The 20801-nt window shown below is 40.2% G+C and overlaps 1 protein-coding gene and 1 pseudogene across 1 annotated transcript in view; one reads left to right on the top strand and one right to left on the bottom strand.

Annotated features, from left to right (window-relative positions):
• Positions 1 to 20801, bottom strand: part of KHDRBS3 (KH RNA binding domain containing, signal transduction associated 3) — a 191074-nt gene that overhangs the window by 5045 nt on the left and 165228 nt on the right.
• Positions 16262 to 17511, top strand: LOC103891402 (microtubule-associated protein RP/EB family member 1-like; annotated as a pseudogene).

Raw genomic sequence — 20801 nt, 5'->3', positions numbered from 1 at the left:
AATTTTTCCACAGAGGTACATGAGCCAGAGTTTTAAAAAATGGTCTTCAAATTGAGGGCTGGCATTCCTAAAAAAATTTAGAAGAAAAAGGAGCGTGAGAGGAATGCAACTATTGTGGGCTACACCACTGCCCTATTGACAACTTCTCGCGTGCATGAGCTCACCTAATCTAAAAAACTGTATGCTTTTATAGACGAGGAGCTGAGGCCCAAGCTGAGCCATCTGCCCAGGGTCACTCAACTTATAAGTGGCAGCACCTATACTCAAAGCTCAGAACACTACCACTGCCATGTGCTGAACACAAATGCTACAGGTGGCTTTTGCTCACCACGGGTGGCCACCTTGTGTGACTGGTTCCCACTTTGACCTGGTCTTTTGCTCTTCCAGAATTTCTCTTGTTTGCTCTCCCTGGGGCTTTAATGATCCTTCCTCATGCTCAGAAACAGAAGTCGGGCCCACATGAAACATGCCGCCATGTGATCATAGTGATCTGTGACTGCCTTAGTCTCTCTCCGGCTTCCTTTCTGTAGTCCTAATTTTCCCTCATGGGGAAAATTATGGTGAAAGTTATGGGGAAAATTATGGGGAAAGTTATGGTGAGAAGAAGAGGGACTAACTGAAAAGAGAGCAGATCAATTTTCATATTCAAAAAGATAATAAACCAGCAGATACTAACAACAAAAGAAAAAACATGGCTTTCCTGCTTCTTAAGATATGATAGCTTTAAATATGAGAATGCTATTAAAGTATTAATAGAATATTTCTCTTGTCTTGAGAATTGAAATTGAGACTCAATTAAAGCTTTTGACAAAAATGTCTGTCAGCTGTCAGTCAAGGCCTGGGCCTTTACCCGCAGTGCCACCTTGGGAGTGTGGCTTCCACGTGGGAGTCTTCCTGTTCATCTGCCAAATCAGGGGCTGGTCTAGACGCTGCTCAGGTCTCCTGGCAGCTCTAACATCTTCCATGGCTCTTTCACAGCATCTAGCCCCACAGTAGTCAACATAATTTCTCATTTTGTTGAAAATAAACTGGCAAATGCTTCTTGGAAACTCAGTGCTAAATTAAATGAACCTCAGTCTTCTTTCCAAGGGTCAGAAGTTACATCATAATGGCTCCTCAGACAAATACAACCTTGATGTTCTTGAGAATTTTATGTCTGTTGCACAGATAAATGAGTAACCTCACCATAAAACTGAAAGGGATTTCCTTGACTGAGACAGTTCCCAATTGTTTAACTTGGAACTGTAAATGACAGGTCCTGTGACTAATAAACAGAAGAGTTAACAACTCCTTTCTGACCAAACTAAACCTCCTTTATTAAATGAAGTGAGCAGTAATGAACATGAGCATAGACTGGAAATTTACTTTGAGGTGCTTTAACACAGTTCAGCATAATAAAAATGAGGGTAAGGAATGTTTTTTAATGCACAAGAAGATAAAAGGTAGCATGATTAGGTCCAGCAATGGTTTGGTGATGAGACAATCTTAGTTTTGACAAGTGAAAACTTAAAACTGACATTTGCTATCATTTCACCCAGTTTCTGATTACTTATTGCAAGACTGTCATCAAGCCAAAGAGCTGGGAGCAGCTGGGCCCCATTCTCATACCTGTCAGTTCCATCTGAATTGCTTTCACAGCATTTCATTTCTTGTACCTCAAATGTCTATTAACCAAAGACATGTCCTATTTCCCAATGATAAACTAAAACCCCAACATATGCCAAAGGGGAAAAACACTAAAAATCTCTTCATTTATGGATACAACTTTTCATATTGATAACAGGCAAGAAAACACATTAGGCCAAAGACTTCTCAACTCCATCAAAGGGATCCAGGGAGGCCCCTCTCTCAACAGATCAAGAGGGGGGCTTCCCTTCCTGGCACCAGGACCATGTCTCTATCCTCTCTCCACGACCCACCCCATTACAACGGGTCAAAGGAAGCCAGCGTGCTCAGCATCATTCCTGGATTTCCCAGAGGTTTTCATCAATTCCATCAGCTTGAGTCAAGAAATAGCCCCTAACATCAGGAGACAGCATGTCCCTCTGTCCCTCTCCTGATAGGTGTCAAGGAACAAATCATAGCACTGAGACCAAGTTCATGACTACCTAGGCCTTCTACCCTACATCTACAGAGGCCAACAGGAAGACCACAAACCCTGAGCAAGGACTCAAGTGGGATGAAGTCTACCTTCCCCAGGTCATCCCACCTCTATGAGTGGGGTTAAGAAGAAACTCCTGACATTTGTCTTTCCTCTACTCCTGCAACCTCTTTGAGCCTCTCCACCAATTTCTACTTTAAATTCACTGGAACTATCTCATTAGGCCTTTTGCTTGTATTTATGTCAGCTCAGGAGGCTCTAAATCACTACGTTGCTCTTTGTCTTTAGCACACCTAAAATTCTGCATACCCCCATCTATCCTCAACTCCTACCCACCCCTGCAATTCTGTCACTGCACCCTCTGGAATTCGTGCTCTATCACTAGCAAAAATCCCTTATATAGTCTCAATCTCTTCTTTGAAAGTTTCTTGCTCAATGAAAACTTGATTTACCTCTAATGACAATTCTTCCCCAGCAACCCTCTCCACTTTTTTCTTTAACTCCCACAGCCGAGATATCACTGGGTGATGTGGTTTGGATGTTTGTCCCCCTGCAAATCTCATGTGGAAATGTAATCCCCAGTGTTGGAAGTGGGGCTTGGTGGGAGGTGACTGGATCATGGGGGCAGATCCCTCATGAATGGTTTAGCACAATCCCTTGGTGACAAGTGAGTTCTTGCTCAGTTCACAAGATGTGGTTGTTTAAAAGTCTGTGGCACCACCCCGTTCTTTCTCTGCTCCCTCTCTCACTTGGCCTTCTGCCATGAGTAACAGCTCCCTGAGGCCCTGTACAGCCTGCAGAACTGTGAGCCAATTAAACCTCTTTTCATTACAAATTACCCAGCCTCAGGTACTTCTTTACAGCAATGCAAAAATGGCTTGAATACAATAGGCCTAAAGGAAAGGAGAGTATTTTTCTTTTTGTGGCTAACTCCTCCCCTCCCCTAAGGTACAGACACCTCTGCCTCTTCTACACCATCATGCTTCACTCTTCTGAACAAACACCCAGCTTTCAATCTCCCAACAGCATCACTGTCCTGAGTCCTGGTGATTTCAGCATATGGGAAGATGATCCTTCAAACACGCAGGCCTCTCAACTTTCTGGCTCCTCTTGTCCACTGACCCGGCCTCCTTTAGCCAACCCCTCCACATCACACTCTAAGATCTTGCCATTAGCAATAACTTCAATCTTCAACTTCATATATCCCACTCTCTATGATTTCCTCTCTTTTAGTTTCTAGGATTATACCAGTTAGCCTTTCAACTTCATCGCAATCATCGCCATTATTCCTGTTAAACTTTTCATCCTTTATCAAGGTAACCACTGAACTTCAAGTTGCTAAATTCAATGGTCAGTGTTCATCCACATGTTATGTGACCAATCAGTAACTACCTGATATAGCTGATTACTACACTTCTTCCTTGATATACTTTCTTCACTTTGCTCCCAGGATGTTATACTTCCTGGTTTCCTTCCTACCTCACTAGCTACTTCTTTTTTTTTTTTTGAGACGGAGTCTCACTCTCTTGCTCTGTTTCCAGGCTGGAGTGCAGTGGCGCGCTCTTGGCTCACTGCAACCTCCACCTCCCAGGTTCAAGCAATTCTCCTGCCTCAGCCGTCCGAGTAGCTGGGAGTAGCTGGGACTACAGGCACATGCCACCATGCCCAGCTAATTTTTGTATTTTTAGTAGAGACAGGGTTTCACCATGTTGGCCAGGATGGTCTCAATCTCCTGACCTCGTGATGTGCCTGCCTGGGCCTCCCAAAGTACTGGGATTACAGGCGTGAGCCACGGCGCCCAGCTAGCCATCTACTAACTTCTAAATTCCCAACTCTATAACTGGTTTGGACTTTATGAACGCTATGTCTTCCTATCCATCTAAGATTTAGTCACTTATTTTATAATCATTTTCTATTCTGTGAGCTGTTTATTCAAGGTGTTAGTTTTCCAGTTTGTTGAGTATGATGTCTCTTAAATGCTTTATAAATTTTAGGTATGTGTTAGTTTTTGCTTTTGAGGTTTTCAGTTTGCTTGTGTATAAAAGCTACCCCTTATTTAAAATAGGCTTCTTCTGGTGGCTATGGAGAAGGACACAATATACTATTGGGTGGGATGTGCGAGTAATGTATGCTTTGTCTCTGGGGGCTCCTGGGTCCTCCAGAGGGTGGGACTACCCGAGGTTTGGCCTCGCATTGTTACAGCTTTACTCTGGGATCCAACACCATTACCCTGCACTCAGAACCACTGAGTTGGAGGCAGAGCAGACCAGCCTTGCTGTTTCAGAGACAGTTCTTCAATCAGTTATGAGAACACCCTGAGCCTCTTTCTATCCTTTATAGCCATTGATGTGGGGGTTAAATCTTCCCTAAGCCACTCTACCATTGTAGCACCCTTCTCTTGAATGGGGTTTTGTCTGATTTTGTTTTTTTCAGAGATTTGGTTTCATCTACTTCCTCTTTCTCAGGAATCTTTCAAAACTTGTTTCTGTCACTTCATGGGATTTTAAAAAGGAGGGGTGGGTGGAACAGGTATACGCTTTTAGTCCATCTTCTTGATTCGATCTACTGTTTCTTAAAAGTCCTTTTCAGTTTACAATGCACTTAATCTTTTAATTCTCAAAATATATTATTTGAGGTAGACATATTATTTAATTTTACAGGTAAGAAAACTGAGACAGAAGACAGGAATGACACTTCATTCATATTTGTTCTGGACAGTGCTGACATCTAGCATGTAGCAGCATTCCAACAGATACATGAATGGCTCATACAAACACTGGGACTGAAAACTTTGTCCATGTCTCAATGACTCGCCTGTAATAATAATGTTTTGTTGCCATGTCTGTGACAATCTGGGGGGGTGGGCGAAGGGGTAGTAAATTCCTTCGGAAGTCACATTACTAAGTTCTGTACTATTTAAATTTAATGCAAAAATTTTTCTTGATTATTTTGCCCCATTCCTTTAAGGAAAACCTTACCTGTAATCGTTATGATAAAATTTAAGACTTCAGCTAACATCTACTAACTGCTTATTATGTGATAGGAAAAATGGAAAGAGTCATGCATAATCCAGGTAACTGCTCTAGACTGACCTAGTTTTGTATTTCCTTTCTATTTAGAAGGAGGCTTTAATTGTCATACTAACCGTTAGGAATTTTTATAAATAAAGCAAAATAAATGAAATGTAGTATTGAAAATAAAATTTGGGACTACTCTTGTTTTCACATTATCATACATAACTGAAGATCTGAAATTCCTTTAAGGTAAATGACTAAAAAATTTCCAGTCTGCTTTCAATAAAAGCCTTACTTATCTAATAGTTCTTTTATAACATTTAACAATATTTCCCCAGGAGGGTATTGAATAATATGTTCCAGAATTAGGTTATGCAAGTTGGGTGGAAAAAGAGTTACAGCCAAAGTCCAGTCACCTGACCACAACTTTGCTGAATTTTGGCTTTTCCTTGGTCCTTGTTCACTAGTGCTCCTACTAGGGCAATGCCACTGCTACGACTACTGTCATTTAATCTGGGAAAAGAGATGGCAGTAACTTCATTCTTGTCTTGTTTTGTTAAATGTGTTCAGAGTAAATACATTACGGTTAGCCTGTCCCTCTTCCCCTGAGAATTCCGAGACTACATGGGGCCGGTTCTGATGAGTAAGGCAGAAGCTCAGCCTCTCTTTGTGGGTGTCCCTGGCATGCACAGACTACTGTCCATGTGACCGCAGGCAATGATGATATTTCTGCCCTCAAGGGGCTTACAATGTGAGGGCGATTCAGTTGATGGGAAGGCCGCATGAGGTGTCAAATGTTTCAGACAGCTTGCTTTATTCTTCTCTTGCTGCAGGATCCATCATGAGCCCACCTCTCCCACAGTGTTACTGCATCTTACTTTTCAAAATAGCCTAGGGTAGTGGTTTCTAAAGTGTGACCCACAAACTCTTTCAGGGTTTCATCAAGTCAAAATGTTTTCAGAATAACACTAAGATGTTATTTGTCTTTTTCACTATACTGACCCTTTATGTGGTGGGTAAAATTGTTGGTGGTTGACCAAAAGTCAAGGCAGTGGCACCAAGCTGCATGAGAATTCTTTTTCTTTTCTTTAAGGCATTTTCACTTAACAATGTCCTTGATGAAGTAAACGTTTACTAATTTTATTAAATCTCAACTATTAAAGACACTCAACTTCTGTATGATGCAGAAAAAGTGCTCTTGAAAGCAGTTCTGGGGCACACTGAAGTACAAGGGTGATCTCAAGGAAAAGCACCTGGGGCCATTCCTTACATTGTGAGGCCAACTAGCTGCCTTTTCCATAAACATCATTGTTACCTGAAATAACTCACAGCAACGAACTAGGCTTACTCAGACTTGGGTATCTGGTTCACATTTTCTCAAAAATGAATAAAGTGAGCCTGTCACTTTAAGTAAAACAACTGACAGTATTTATTACCAATGACAGAATCTGAGCTTTCCAGTAAAAACTGCAATTTTGGAAAACCTGTATTTGCTACTGTAAACTGATGGCCAAGTCAATACTTATCTCTGTTGAGATCAGTGGTGATAATACGACTTTTTTGATACTGCATAATGAAATGTATAAGAGCACTTTGAAGATACGCATAACTCAGTGAAGTGACATTTTTCAAATGATGCATGCATGATGCCAAAAAACCCATCAAGTATATGGCAGACCAAGGTATTTTAATGTAACAGAGTATGAAAAGGTTACTGGTATGGTTTTAGAGTCTACATTACAACTAATCTTTAAGAAACTGCTGGGTGGGTGCAGTGGCTCATGCCTGTAATCCCAGCACTTTGGGAGACCGAGGCAGGTGGAACACCTGAGGTTGGGAGTTGGAGACCAGCCTGGCTAATGTGGTGAAGCTCCATCTCTACTAAAAATACAAAATTAGCCAGGCATGGTGGCGCATGCCTGTAATCCCAGCTACTCGGGAGGCTGAGGCAGGAGAATCGCTTGAACCCGGGAGGCAGAGGTTGCGGTGAGCCAAGATCGTGCCACTGCACTCCAGGCTAGGCAATGAGCGAGACTCCGTCTCAAAAACAAACAAACAAACAAACAAACACTACTACCTGCCAAGTTTTGATGTAGTATCAAAGAAGAATATCAACTATTATTTGAAAAGGCTACTTTCCCCTTTCCAGTGACATATCTGTTGTTCCAACTACTTCAATCAAAACAACACAACACATCAGAAGGAATGCAAAAGCATAAATGAGAATCCACAATTTTTACCATTTTTTTAAGAAAATAGAGATTTTTCATAAAAATAGATTATATTTACAAGCAATGGGTTGACTATTACATTTAATGATTGATAAATTTTTTAAATGTTTCTGTTTTAATTTCTAATATGATAAATATTAATATATATAAACCACATACATTAAAGCATGTTGTGGCTCTCAGTAATTTTTTTCCCCACACCACACCAATGTACTTAACTAGTTTTTAAGAGTATGAAGTATACAGGGATTGTGAGATCAAAAACTTTCAGAACCACTGGCCTAGGACACATGGCTTCAGTAAATTTTAGGAGGCCGGCAGAGTGAGCATTACGCTTGCCTGAAGAATTATTCTTTTATCTGGAAAACTGTCTCCTTGTCCAGCAGTGATGAGGGAGGAAGTATTCACTAACTAGTTAGCCAGAGGACAGAGCCTGATGTCACAATTGCTTAGTCTCAGATCTCACATAACACCATGACTACAAAACTTGGTCTTCTGGGGCAGACAGCAAAAAGTCAGAGAAACTAGGATGTCAAATAAGCAATGCAAATATAGAGATTACCCTCAAATCATTACGAACAGTTTTAACATGGGAATAGCTTCAGTTCCCTAACTGGCATGTTTTATCTACTAGTGCCAAGAATATAAGAAAAGAGAAACAAACTTAAGTTTCAAATAAATAATTTTCTTTAGGAATTAAAAATCACATTCATTTGACAATAACTGGAATATTTAAATAATTTTCCATTGAAAACGCCAAACCAAATTTATAGTTTAATCAGAGAAGCCCCCTCTAAGAGAAAAATTCAGCAATCCTATCAGCTTACAAAAATTGAAGGTCTGGCTTTCTAAATTATAGAGCTTTCAGAGTTGATATTGTGAACCTGACTGTTAGACATTTCACTGCTCAGGAGAACACCCATCACAGTGCTGACAGGGGAGGGAAAACAAGGGCAAACTTAAAAAATAATTTCACTATGTTTCTCAAGCTATAAAATGTGATTTGGGAAAAACAGTGGGACGCAGGACTTAAAATAATTTGAGGAATCATTCCTGCTCCCCATTTAATTAAGAGTTAACAAAATCCCAGTTTACAACAGAATCCTATTTTAAGAAATGGGTTGATATCAACTGTATACACATGTAAGTAAGTCAGCAACTGACAGGGGTTGAGGGGAGGGAGGAATGACTGGGTAGAGCACAGAGGATGTTCAGGGCAGTGAAAGTACTCTGTATGATACTCTAATGGCGGACACATGACATTATACATTTTTGCAAACCCAGAGAATCTGCAACACCAAGAGTGAACTCTAATGTCAACTAAGGACTTTGAGTGATGATCATGTGCCAATGTAGGTTCACTGATTGTAACAAACATACCACTCTGGTGGCAGATGTGGATAATGGGGAGGCTGTGCATGTGTAGAGGCAGGGTGTCTATGGGAAATCTGTGCCTTCCTCTCAATTTTGCTGTGAATCTAGGACTGTGGCAAAAATAAAATCTTTAAAAAAGTCATAACTGAAAATTTATCTCCCAGGGACAAAACAGAATTTTAAAATGATAGCTGAGAAAACAGATCCTTTCCTCTTAAAATTAGTAATTAAAAAAATGAAACTGGTTTTACTTAAATACTTAACAGTCCCTATATTTCATAAGACAGAGACTATTAAAATCTGAACCTTATTGTGGCATTAACATGAGCTTATATTTCTATAAATTCTACAAGGAAAGTAGACTCACCTGATTTATTAAGTCTTGCCATTGCTCTAGAAGAAAGTTATCCATTTTACCCTTGCATTTATATGCAAACTGGGGTGCACAGCAGTGAAGCCTTGTTGTCAAGTATCTCTGTATCACCCAGTGGGAGGTGAGGGCATGAACACCGCACTGTGCAGGAGAGAGAGCTCCTGCTCTAGTGAGACCAGGCTGAGTCCTGGCTCTGCCACTTACCAACTTTTGGCCATGCACAAAATCAAATAATATGAGACAATCATATCATGCATGCATGCATTCATTCATGCATGGATTCAAGTTATTTAAAACATATTTAATAAACAACACAAATTCACTACTTTCATGGAGCTGTCTTTAATGGGAAAGACAGACAATAAACTATATATATGTATAAATAATATGTCGCATGATCAGATGTGCTACTGAGAGTACGAAGAGCAGCTAAGAGATTGGAAGAACTGAACTAAGATTGTTATTTTATAGTTTAGTCAAAGAACTCTCTCTAATAAGGTATCATCTGAGCTGAGATTTGAAGGAATTGGAGGAGATATGCAGATATTATCTGGGGGCACAGTACTGCGGGCAGAGGGACCAACAAATGTCCAAGTCCTTCAGGGGACACATTCTTGGTACAGCTGAAGGCTAAAAGGAAGGCAGCGCAATTGGAGCAGAGAGGACAGGAGAGGGCCACGCAATCAGTAAGAAGGCAGGTGGACCACGCAGGGCTATGCAGGCCACTGACAGGCTTTCGTTTCTTATGTGTGTGTGTTTTTAAAATCCTGGTTGAGTGAAATAGGAAATTTTTCTTGGTTCCAAGAAAAAAACAGAATTGTCATTTACAGGGAAAGGGAAGAGGATAGCAGCAACAGCTTTCAGGGCAGGGAGAATTCAGGAGTTTGATGTGGGACATGTTAGGTGTGAGAGACCCTCCTCTGGAGAGGAGGCTGCTGGAAAGAGAATCTAGGGGTCAGGAGACAGGTCTCACCTGCAGACATAAATCTGGCAGTCATCATCATTGCTCTTGGTCATTAAAACCATGAGACAGTGAGACCACTGAGAAGAGAGCAAATGGAGAAGAGGTCAAAGGAGTGAGCCCCTTGACTCCAGAATGCAGAGGGCAAGAAGAGGAGGGTCTAGCAAGAGATGGAGAACACCCAGCCAGAGAGAGAGGAGTCCAGAGGCTCCGAGATGGTGAGGGCCTAAGGCTCTTCAGAAGGAAGGACGGATCCCTCATCAAGTGCAGCAAAGGTGCTCAGAGGAGTCACTGAGGACCCAAACAGAGTTGTTTCAGTAGCAGGGTGGGGACCAAAAGATCAAGTTCAAGAGAAAGTGGAAGAAGATGAAGTGAAGACAGCGAGTTGAGACAACTCTTGCACACTTTGGCTTTGGGTTTTGTAGAGGAAGTGTGTGCACATGTGTATACATAAACAGTCCAGCACTGCATAATGATGTTTCAGTCAATGCCAGACCATATATACCAGGGCAGTCCCTTCAACTTATAATGGAGCTAAAATATTTCTATTGCTGTAGCCGTGGTAGCATCATAGTGCAATGCATTACTTGTGTTGGTGACACTGGTGTAAATAAATCTATTGTGCTGCCGGTCATATAAAAGTCTAGGACATACAATTATGTACAGTACATCATACTAGAAAATAAAATTAAAGGATTATGCCAGTGGTTGTGTATTTACCATATTATACTTTTTATCATTACTTTAGAGTATATTTCTTCTACTTATTAAAAAGAAAAACGTATCTGGTTACCTCCTGAAGGACCTGCCCGAAGCTGTTTTAGCTGTGTCTACTTGATCTGTAAAACAGCTTTAGGCAGGTCCTTCAGCAGGTAACCAGAAGAAGGTACTCTTATCCTAGGAGATGACAGCTTCATACATGTTACTGTTCCTAAAGATCTTCCAGAGGCACAAGATGTGGAGGTGGAAGACAAGGATGTAGATGATCCTGACACTATGTAGTGTGTATCTGTCTTAGTTTTTAACAGAAACGTTTAAAAAGTTAAAAAAAAAAACAAAAAAACATTAGTTTAAAAACAGAAAAAACTTATGAAATAAGGATACATTTTTGTATAGTTGTAAAATACTTTTGTGTTTTAAGCTAAGTGTTATTATGAAAGAGTCAAAAAGTTAAAAAATTAAAGTTCATAAAGTAAAAAAGTTATAGTAAGCTGTTAATTTTATTATTGAAGAAAAATCCTTTTTTTTTTTTTTTTTTCCCCCCCCGAGATGGAGTCTCGCTCTGTCGCCCAGGCTGGAGTGCAGTGTCGCTATCTCAGCTAACCACAACCTCCACCTCCCCGATTCAAGCAATTCCCCTGCCTCAGCCTCCTGAGTAGCTGGGATTACAGATGCACGCCATCACACCTGGCTAATTTTTTTGTATTTTTAGTAGAGATGGGGTTTCACCATGTTGGCCAGACTGGTCTCGAACTCCTGACCTCAGGCAATCTGCCTGCCTCGGTCTCCCAAAGTGCTGGGATTACAGGCATGAGCCACCACGCCCGGCCGGAATACACTTTTTAGTACATGCAGTGTAGCCTACGCATATAATGTCTATAAAGTCTACAATAGTGCATAGTAACATCCCAGGCCTTCATAGTCACTCACTACCCACTCACTGACTCACCCACAGTAACTTCCAGTCCTTCAAGCTCCATTCATGGTAAGTGCCTTATACAGGTGTACCATCTTTTTTTATACCATATTTTTACTGTATCTTTTCTATGTTTAGATACACAGATACTGACCACCGTTACCATTGCCCACAGTATTCAGTGCAATGACATGCTGTCCAGGTCTGTAGCCTAGAAGCATGAGGCTGTATCATCTAGCCTAGGTGTGCATTAGGCTATCCCATCTAGGTTTGAGTAAGTCACTCTGTGATGTTCCCCCAATGATGAAATTACCTAAAGATGCATTTCTCAGAATGTATCCCAATTGTTAAGCAACACATCTGTATATATACATACATACATATATACATGCATACATACATTCATTCATTAAACTTTATAACTCATTGCAGGTAGATATTACCCCATTTCACAAAACAGAAAAAAAAAAGTAGGTTTGGTAAATTAAGAAACTTATTTAAAATCACACAGCTGGTAAGTGGTGAAGCCAGGATTAGAACAAAGGTCTGTGTAAATACAACAATGCTCTTCTTAATTTCTCTGAGACCAAGGTTTTATGTTATCAAAATTAGCAATATTAGACTACCCAGATACTCCCCAGGGAGTCAGTCTGCTGAAACCCAGACCACCACAGGAATTCCAGACCCAAGGGAAAGCACAGGCATTGATGCTCCATCAAGCTCAGGTGGGGCTCCATCAAGCTCAGGTGGGACTCCATAGGCAATTACTTGTTCCAGGTTCTCTTCCAAGAGGTTTTCTAGCCTTGGTACCAGACATTCCTTACTCCCTCTCTGCCCCCAATCATGTCACGGTAAATGCTGGTGGCTTGTCTTTCATCTCTTCACTCCCACCATAAACCATCTCCTAACAGGGTCCAGCAGCATAATGTTTCCCCTCCGGAGGTGTTTCTGCCCATTGTCTCGGCTTTTTCCATAATCTTCCAGAAGTTACTACATGGGTGGAGTCTGCTGCCATGAAACGGTCAGATGCCTGACAAGAGTTACTGAATTTACTGGGGTTAGAGCATTTGCTCTCCTATCAGGTGAAGTATTCAAGCTCAGACATAGAACATGGGTTCTAACAGTCCTACAGTATTCTAGATGTCCCAATCAATAACTTCAGTATTTCTTTGCACCTCAATCCAATGCCTCTCCATCTCACATTCTAGGTGTTTCACTGGCTGCTATAGGATCAACTACGATTGTATGTGAAAGCATTTTATGAACAAAGTCCATTATTGTTATGGAGACCTAGCATGCAGTAATGATTAAGAGCCCAGAGTTTGGATTAAAGGCTCTCTGAGTTTTGAATCCTCTTCTTCCACTTGGAAGCAGGGTAAGCTTGGGCAGGCAGTTAAATCTTTTAAGTTCCAGTTTCTAGAAGTGTTTCAGACATAAAAGGTGCTCAATAAAGACACTGATAGAAGGAATGAATGAACGAAGGAATCTGGCTTATACTTTCTGCTCAATAAGTGTCTGCTGCAGCTGTCTTACAGCCAGGCTGATAATGAATGAATAATAATTAAATGAGTTCACCTACACAAAACACTAGTCACTGGCCTGCCATTTAGTCAGTACAAAATAAATGGTGACTATTATCCTTAACCCTATTGTAACTAAGTCTGCAAAACCTCAGATATAACAATCACTTTGTCAAATAAAAGGATTTCAAATGCTAACACAGGTTTGCCAGAGAATTGGAGACACAAACTTTTGCTTTTACAGCTGGTCCCTTCCCTTTTCTACTGTGAAATACTTCTAAACTTTATCTCCACTACAAAGTGCAGGAACTTACTGGTACTTGGCTGAATCAAAGGGAAGAAATCGACCTTCAGAGGTCATGTGGCCCATCTACTGGCCTTCAGCCTAAACTGTCTTCATCATCTGAGAGAAATGATTATCTCTCCACTTTCAAAGACTTCTAGCGATGAAACCTGTATAACCTGTCACAGTAATACCCTCGAACAGGTCTGCCAGAAAGTTCTTGCTTTGTGTTTAACCTTAATCTCTCATGAGACACTCAGAATCCTTTTTCTCTTATTTTATTCTCCACAAAGCTTGAGTACCACCTTCTGTGTAAGAAGACTCAGGAAGACAGATTACTCAGAGGAAGCAATAAGGAAGCATGTGCCCTGGAAGTTTCTGGCAAGACCGATTTAGAGACGGCCCTATTGCAACTACTACTATCTGATGCTAGATGACGGGCATGTGGAGACAATGAGTTCACAGTCACATGAGACACAAAGACATGCAAATAAAATTTAATATCACACTAATAACAGATAACACTTATCAAATACCTATTATAAGCCATGTATTCTACACAATTTATCTTTCATCTTTAAAATAAAGTTGCAATAAAGCTGTTATGTCTATTTCATAAATTTAGGTTTAAAAACAACATTTTTCTGCCATTTAAGAAAACAAGCTCTCACCAATTCTACTGCGTTTTGTGAAATAATCTTAGTATGAAATTAGGAGGTTCAGAGACCATCTTTTTCATTCGACATCTGTTTAGCAGATATTTACAGAGCACCCACTATATGCTGGGCCTTGGAATGCAGCAGCAAACAAGATTTGGTCTTTGTGATAAACCATGTTGAGTTTAGTGTACAAATGAGACAAGTGTCAACCGGGGAATGGAACATGATGACACCGAGAAACCCAGAGTTCTGTAGGAACTCAGAGGTGGGATACCTGAACCAGTTTTGGGGGACATGAGAAGATTCCTGAAAAAAGAAATGCTTCAATTGACAACTAACAGAAAAGCCAGACAAAGACGAAGAAAAAAATCATTCTAAGCAGAACAACAGCATTCATTCTGGCTTAGTAATAAGAAAGCAGCTAATCAGAGGCATAAAGTTTAGACATTGTCTAAGTCACATGGCTAGAATACATGGAATCAGGATAAAAGTCTAGTTACTCCGAATGCCAAGTGGTGATTTTTTCAACACCACCTGCTTTTCACTACCATCTAATTTAACTGTCAATCACTACATTCTCAGAATAAGAAGAGGTATGTTTGGGTACTCTAAAAAAAAGCCATGTAATTCAAAATCAAAAGGAGATGGCTAGAGGTAAGATAACTGATAACCAACATCTAAGAGAAAAAGCCAGAGAAACTTCTGGGGTGCTGGAAATGTTCTCCTCATGGTTATGTGGGTGTATACATATGTTAACTTTCACTTAACTATTTTTTTTCAGATAAATAAACATTTATGCTCTTTGCTGTATGTACATTATATCTCAGTAAAAGGAAAAAATCTAAAAGAAAAATCCCTAATTTGTATGTTAAAAGGTAAGAACCAATAGGCATTTGTTGCTGCCTGTTTAACATGCATCTTCACCTACTTTCTTACCAACAGATCCCTTATAAGACTGGGGATTGGGTGCTAGTGATAATGTATCAGTCCTTTTGCAGATGAAGTAGCCAATGAGACAGAAGCAACATTCATGGAGTGAAGCTTCCAGGAAATTTCCTAACAGAAGACCAACTCACCTAGGAGGCATGGCTTTCCACTCTTCCCCCTTCTTCCTGCCTGAACCTCAACTTGGCAGCTGGAAGTATAATAGCTACTGTGAATGAGAAGAGCCTTGGGATAGAAGCCAGGGTGAAGGAGTACGGAAGAGAAGGGCAGAAGCAGCCTGGATTCTTAGTAACTACAGAAAACTGTCACATGAGCTTGGAGCTGATTACATCCTTGCATGAGAGAAAAATAAAACATCTAATTTGATTGAATTTATGATTAATTCAGAGTTTAACCCATCCCTAAAAGATAGAGCAATGCATCAGAAATAAAGCGTGTGAGTATCCCTGTATTTTTCTGATATAGAGATAGCTAACCTTATTTTCTTATTTTAACAGAAAACGGCAATGTCCTGCTACTCCTTCCTACCACACAAAGTTGCTTAAAAGGTTGCAGAGCGTTCTACATAATTGAAAAAAAATTATGAATTTTTATTAGATTCCAAGAAAAAGGAGACAAGGAGAATAATGTTTTCCTTATGAGAACGGCCTCAGTTCCCACTGTGCCTCTTTACTCCTCCAACACACCCAAGTCCACCATGCCAGGAAGCCTCAGCAATGGCCGGGCGTGCAGTTCAGAGGACATGCTGATGTCCATGTGCGAGGTCTATGCAATGCCATATTTACTTTTATAGGCTCAGGTTTTCATTTTTAAGCAGGTTTCTCCATCTTACTGTAATCATTTTAGAAGTTGGCATAGAATAGTTAAAAACCAGGCTTTGAAGCCAAACAAATATCAGAAATTAGGCTTTAGGATTTATTCCCTGTCAGCTTAAAGTTAATTCAATTTCTCATCTGTAAAAGTTTTAAAAAAAATCTTTCATAGGACTGTTGTAAAGTTTAAATGAAATAATGTGTTATATACATATATGAAGGACAGCTGTTAATGATATTAAAGCAGAAGTCCTTTTTAAATGAGTCCTTATTTTTGTTGTCATACAATCTATTCAGCAAACATTAATTCTTGCCTAAAAAGTAAGGAACTGGAACCGGAGCTGGGTGCGGGCAGTGGACACAGTTCCGCCAAGAGCCGAAGATGGCAGTGTAACGTATACTCAACGTCAGTGACCAGTGATAACCTAAGTCGACATGACATGCTGGCCTGGATCAATTAGTCTCTGCAGTTGAACGTGACAAAGATCGAACAGTTGTGCTCAGGGGCTGCCTAGTGTCAGTTTATGGACATGCTGTTCCCTGGCTCCATCGCCTTGAAGAAAGTGAAATTCTAAGCTAAGCTAGAACACGGGTGCATCCAGAACTTCAAAATACTATAAGTAGGTTTTAAGAGGATGGGTGTTGACAAAATAATTCCTGTGGACAAATTAGTAAAAGGAAAGTTTCAGGAAAATTTTGAATTCGTTCAGTGGTTCAAGAAGTTTTTTGATGCAAACTATAATGGAAAAGACTGACCCTGTGGCTGCCAGACAAGGTCAAGAAACTGCAGTGCCTCCCTCTCTCATTGCTCCAGCTCTGAATAAACCCAAGAAACCTCTCAGTTCTAGCAGTGCAGCTCCCCAGAGGCCCATCTCAACACAGAGAACCGCTGCGGCTTCTAAGGCTGGCCCTGGCGTGGTGTGAAAGAACGCTGGTGTGCGCAATGGGGACGACGAGGCAGCTGAATTGATGCAGCAGTCAATGTATTGAAACTTACTGTTGAAGACTTGGAGAAAGAGAGGGATTTCTACTTTGGAAAGCTATGGAACATTGAATTGATTTGCCAGGAGAACGAGGGGGAAAACGACCCTGTATCGCAGAGGATTGTAGACATTCTGTATGCCACAGATGAAGGCTTTGTGACATCTGATGAAGGAGGCCCACAGGAGGAGCAAGAAGAGTATTAACAGCCTGGACCAGCAGAGCAACATCTGAATTCTTCACTCCAAATCATGTGCTTAACTGTAAAATACTCCCTTTTATTATCCTTACAGGACTCACTGGTTTCTTTTCATAAGCAAAAAGTGCCTCTTGTTAAAGTGCATTTTGCAGACATTTCACTCCTTTTCCAATAAGTTTGAGTCAGGAGCTTTTACCTTGTAGCAGAGCAGTATTAACATCTAGTTGGTTCACCTGGGAAACAAAGAGGCTGACCGTGGGGCTTACCATGAAGATGCGGGTCACACTGAGTGCTGGAGAAGGTGTTATGTAACATGCTGACGTGGCGACCTCAGTGGAGAAATGTAAAGACTGAATTGAATTTTAAGCAAATGTGAAATCAGAGAATGTTGTAATAAATAAATGCCTTAAGAGTATTTAAAATATGCTTCCGTATTTCAAAATATAAAATGTAACACGACAGGAGATACTGTGTTTGACATTGTGTTTGGGAAGGAAGGGCCAGACCTTGGAACCTTTGGAACCTGCTGTCTTACAGGGCTGCTTGAAGCCTCATAGGCCTAGGCTTTGGTCTAAAAGGGACATTTAAAAAGTTGCCCTATGAGCCATTTGGTGTCATTGGCCAATTGCATCCATGTTAAAAAGCAAGCGGCATCGTTGCCTGGATATAACAGAGGATGTGTTTTAGCCCTGAGATGTTCGAGTTGAAGAGCTCGGTTTTCATTAAGCATTTCTATTTTTCCAGTTATCCCCAAAATTTCTATGTATTATGTTTTTGGGGAAGTGAGGTGTGCCCAGATTTTTAATCTAACAACTACTTTTGGGGACTTGTGCACATCTCTGGGATTTGAATGGGGATTGTATTCCATTTTACTGTCTTTTAGGTTTACATTTACCATGTTTCTCTTCTCTGCTCCCTTTGCCCACTGGGGACTCCTCTTTGGCTCCTTGAAGTTTGCTGCTTGGAGCTGGAAGTGAAGCAGGCAGGTGACCATGCTGCAATTCTTTCTGGACCTCTAGCAAAGGGAGTGGTCAGTGAAAGCCATCGTTACCTTGGGATCTGCAAGGCTGGGGTATTTTCAGTATCTGCTGTCCACAGCTCTCCGTTGTAATCTGAATACTTTGCCAGTGCACTAATCTCTTTGGAGATAAAATGCATTAGTGTGTTGCTAGATGTTAATTTTCTTTTGCAGAAAATATAGTACCGTGTCTGAATTAATTATTAATATTTAAAATATTTCATTCCTTAACTCTCCCTCATTTGCAGGATTCTGCAAAATGTGTCTCACCCACTACTGAGATTGTTCAGCCCCTGATGTATTGGTATTGATTCGTTTCTGGTGGTAGCTTGTCCTAAAATGTGTGTAGAAAGCAAGTATTTTATGATAAAATTGTTGTATAGTGCATGCTGTGTGGAATTCAGAGGAAAACCCAGATTCAGTGATTAACAATGCCAAAAAATGTGAGTAACTAGCCATTGTTCAAATGACAATGGTGCTATTTCTCTTTTGTGGCCTTTTAGATTTTTGTTGCCCTAAAATTCTGTTTTATTGGGAACCCATTTTCCACTTGGTCTTTCTTGAGAAGGTTTTTTTCTACTTTAAACAGTTTCTAAATAAAATTCTGTATTTCGAGAGAGAGAGAGAGAAAAAAAAAAAGGAAGGAACTTAGCTTTGGTGACACTACACTAAAAAAATACCAACAACTAACAGTTTCCTTTTGTTCGCTTAGTACTCTGCAACTTCATAATTTTATTTAACTTTCAGGAAGGTGAACATTAATTTGCCTACTCACTTTATTAGTTAAGCGTAAGGTTTCATAAGGTTTACTGTGCGGCTCACTCAAGGTCACACAATAAATGACATTGAGGATTCAAATTCAGACATGTCTTTTGACTCAAGCTTCAGTATTTTTACTGTAGCTTCTTAGTTAATTTCAAACATCGATTTCTCAGAAACGCTAACAAGAAAACTAAGATTTCTTATGAAGAGACACAAGGGAACAGATCCTTATCACTTAGATTTTTCTGGCAAAGGATGACTTACAAAATACTATCAATTACAGATACTGTCACTAGACATCACGAGTAATTTTAATGACAATTCTTTGCATGAAGTATTGAAACTACATATTAGAATTTCATGGAACCTAACATTGAAAAACCAGGTTGAAATACTGGGGACATGTAATAAGGAGAACTGTTAGCACAGACTGAGGTTCCGGAGAAGGTCTGGAGAGTAGAAAAGGGGTCAGAGATTGGTTACCAAGTGGCAGGGAGGCTGGGAAGGCTACCGCAAATGAAACATGTGCTTAGAAGTTCAAAAAATATACAACTTCTTTGGAGAAAGAACAAGATCAAGGTTGGGTTCCTTAAGCCTATTTTTTTTGTATTTCTGTTTTTGATTCCCCAAGTCCAACTACACTGGGTGTCAAGGCATGGAATCTTTTGGTATTGGATTACTTGGCTCTTCTGATACCATTAGAAATGGTCCATCAACATGTTATGAGCCAGGTTACAGTATTTCTCTGGATCATTCATTAATCTTGCATTTGTTTTTGCAGCCAATCCTTCCATCTGGTATACTAAGGTATCTTTTTGAGGAGATTTCTGACAAACACATTTGATATTTAGATTTCAAAGCCATATCTATTACTCTTTAGGAAAACACTGATTGTGATCTGCAATATTTACACGTGAAATAATTATCCCTTTTGATTTTTTATGGGATTGTCAGCATCTTCCTTTGACACAATGTTAGGGCAGCAAATGGTTTTTAGTGTTTCTGGGGAATCTGGTGGCACACTAACTTACATCAATCTGCATATCAAATTATACAGGCTCACTCTTCAAATATGCAGGATTAAAAGAATTTAAACTATGATACTTATAGTATTGTATTTTAATCAGATAAGAAATTGTGATAAGAATACCTACTTTGTTTTAACATTACTGATGTAAAGTAAAATTCTACCTCTCCACATTTATTCAATAAATATTTATTGCGCACTACATATGTTCTAGCACTGTGGTAGGCCCTGGGGGAGGTGACAGTGAATAGATTTAAAAAAGAAGACAGACATTGAGCAAATAATCACTTCAATATAAAATTGCAGTTATGATGGAAAACTGCTGGGTATTATGAGAGCATGTAATTATACGGAAAATATCACATGGGCTGCAGTAGGGAGACATGATAGCTCAGGAGTGGAGTGGAGGTGAGGCAAGCAACAGCCAGGCTCCGGGTGCTCCACAAGGAAGGTGACATTCACTCGGACCAGTGTGGAGGTTACGGGCATGGGGAGCACCTTCATTGATAAAAACCAAAACAAAAAAAACTCTGTGGAACTCCTGAGCCTGTTACTAAGGTCCATCACAAAACGTTCTCTATGGATCTTTCTATAGACACTTAGTGCACCTTCCCTCCTAGGCACCGTAGGCTGCAGCCTCACTGAAAAACTGGTCACTACCAGTGCACACCAAGTCAATCTCTTCATAGGACCGCTGCAAGTTTTTTTTTGTGCTCTTCTGCACAAAAACCTCCTTCTGGTTTGCCTGGTAGAATGGTCATCTATTACTGGCAACAGTTGAGAATATACCCACTAAACAACAACTCACTATCTTAGGTGCTTAAGAAGTGTTGATGAACAAAAAAGGATGAAGATTCCTGCCCTCACAGAGCTTAAATTCAAATAGTGACAGTTTTAAGTATGTT

This window comes from Pongo abelii, chromosome 7 (assembly GCF_028885655.2).
Source record: "Pongo abelii isolate AG06213 chromosome 7, NHGRI_mPonAbe1-v2.0_pri, whole genome shotgun sequence".
NCBI lineage: Eukaryota > Metazoa > Chordata > Mammalia > Primates > Hominidae > Pongo > Pongo abelii.
Note: the sequence above shows the minus strand (reverse complement) of the source record. Positions and strands in the feature narration are given on the sequence as shown.